The following is a 2,500-nucleotide window of genomic DNA, read 5'->3' on the forward strand; positions in this document are numbered from 1 at the left end:
ACAGACCAGGCAGGTTTTTACATATAGCTCAACATCATCAAACATCCTGGGCCAGTAGTAAGCACGCTCCAGCAAGGCCATAGTTCTCCTGGCCCCAGGGTGGCCTGCCCAAAGGGAGTCGTGGCACTCCCTCATGATCTCTTTCCTTAAGCCTCCCCACCTTGGCACAAAGATACTGCCCTTTTTGGTTCGGACCAAGCCCTCATCCAGCCAGAACCTCCTTGTTTTCCCTTGCCTTGCTAGCTCCACCAGCTGCTTGGCTTGATCGTCATGCATCATTCCTTCCTTGATGCGATCTAGGAGGGAAGAGCTGGGTTGGGTGGCAGTAGCAGCTAGCTCTGCCTTCCTGCTGAGGGCATCAGCAACTAGATTGGCCCGTCCAGGCTTGTACTCCATCAGAAAATCAAATTCTGCCAAGAAGGCTTGCCAACGGGCCTTGTTTTGGGGAGAGCTTTTTCTGCGTGAGAAAATAACTTGTGGCCACATTATCAGTCTTTACCATGAACTTGGAACCCAACAGATAGTGTCGCCAAGTTCGAAGGCAGTGGACCACAGCGGTCATCTCCTTCTCCTGTACGGTGTATTTTCTTTCGGTCTCATTCAGCTTGCGGCTCTCATATGCGATCGGATGCCTTTCTTGCATTAAGACTCCCCCAATTGCGAAATCAGAGGCATCCGTGTGTACCTCAAAAGGCTTAGAATAATCTGGCAAAGCCAGTACTGGTTCTTCCATAACAGCCTTTTTCAATGCTTCAAACGCACTTTGACTTCGGGCATCCCACTTCCATGGTTTGTTCTTCTTCAACATGTCAGTGAGGGGTGCAGCAATGGCAGAATATCCCTTGATGAACCGTCGGTAATAGTTCACAAGGCCAAGAAAAGATCTCAACTCAGGCACCCTTTTCGGTGGCTCCCATTCTTGAATGGCACGGACCTTAGAGCTGTCCATTCTAATCTTGCCTTGCCCGACGATGTGCCCCAAGAAAGGGATCTCTTGTTGTGCAAAGGAGCATTTCTCCTTCTTCACATAAAGCTCATTGTCCCTCAATACCTTGAAGACTTGCTTCAAGTGTTTGGCATGCTCATCCAACGTTCTGCTATACACTACTATGTCATCCAGATAGACCACCACAAAGCGATCCAGGAAGGGCTGGAACACTTTGTTCATCAAAGTGCAAAACGTGGCAGGAGCGTTGGTTAGACCGAAGGGCATGACTCTGAATTCATAGGACCCGTACCTTGTAACGCATGCTGTCTTCGGCTCATCGCCTTCCGCAATTCTGACTTGATAATAGCCTGACCGAAGATCCAGCTTTGAGAACCAACGAGCCTCACCAAGCTGATCGAATAAATCGGCTATGAGTGGAATGGGATACTTGTTCTTCACAGTCACTTTGTTCAAAGCCCGATAGTCAATGCACATTCGAAGAGAGCCGTCCTTTTTCTTTTGAAAGAGGACCGGTGCACCGTAAGGAGCTTTGGAGGGCTGGATATACCCAGCATCCAGCAACTCTTTCAACTGTCTGCGGAGCTCTTCAAGCTCGGGAGGTGCCATTCTGTAAGGAACTCCAGCAGGTGGTTTTGCCCCAGGCTCCAGCTCGATGTGATGATCAACCTCCCTTTTTGGTGGGAGTTTCTTGGGCAACTCCTGTGGCATAACATCAGAAAATTCGTCCAGGACTTGCTTGATGGCAGTAGGCAATTCCGGCGCAGGGGGCTGCTCATCACCCTCTTTCAATGCCACCAAGTAGGTTGGCTCAGACCTCTTTACGCCTTTGGAAAGCTGGAGGGCAGAAAGGGTGCTGGTGCCAGCCTTCCCTCTCACCAATGAGACAGTGCAAGTGTTGTCCCCTTCTAAGATGCACATGCTATTGGTGAAGGGGATGGTGATAGCCTTCACTCTATCCATGAAATCCATTCCAAGCACACAAGAGTAGTCATCCATGGTGACAATGGAAAAGTCAAGAGTTCCAGACCACTCACCAATTTTTACTGGGACATCGTGTGCTACTCCATGTGTGGGAGTTGGTTGTGAATTTACCGCCTTTAGCCAGCCCGTCTCCCTTTGGAATGGTATGCCCAGTTTCTCCGCTGCCTCCACTTTCAAGAAATTGTCCGAGGCACCAGTATCAACCAAGGCCTGCAACATTTGTCCCTTCATGCACACAGGAGCAAATAGTCTGCCTTTGTGCTTGGCTGGAGCTTCAGTTGTCTTGGCTGGTTTGGCTGCCACGGCTGCCAATTGTAAAGAGCCCATGCTGGCACCCTCCTTTAGCTGCTGATTGGATTCTTTCTCGGTAACTATGGCCGAGAGGGTGTTGCGTTTTGGGCAGTCATAGACCCGATGTGGCCCATCACATAGGAAGCATTTCATGGGAGGCCTCTCGGGTTTCTTCCATCCCTTGAAATTCCCCTCCTTTTGTCCCTCCTTAGACTTCCACTTCTTTGGAGGACCCTCTTTGCTTTTGGGTGTGGCTTCAGCAGTATTTTTGCCTTTGAA

Source organism: Manihot esculenta, unplaced genomic scaffold, assembly GCF_001659605.2.
Source record: "Manihot esculenta cultivar AM560-2 unplaced genomic scaffold, M.esculenta_v8 Scaffold64, whole genome shotgun sequence".
Lineage (NCBI taxonomy): Eukaryota > Viridiplantae > Streptophyta > Magnoliopsida > Malpighiales > Euphorbiaceae > Manihot > Manihot esculenta.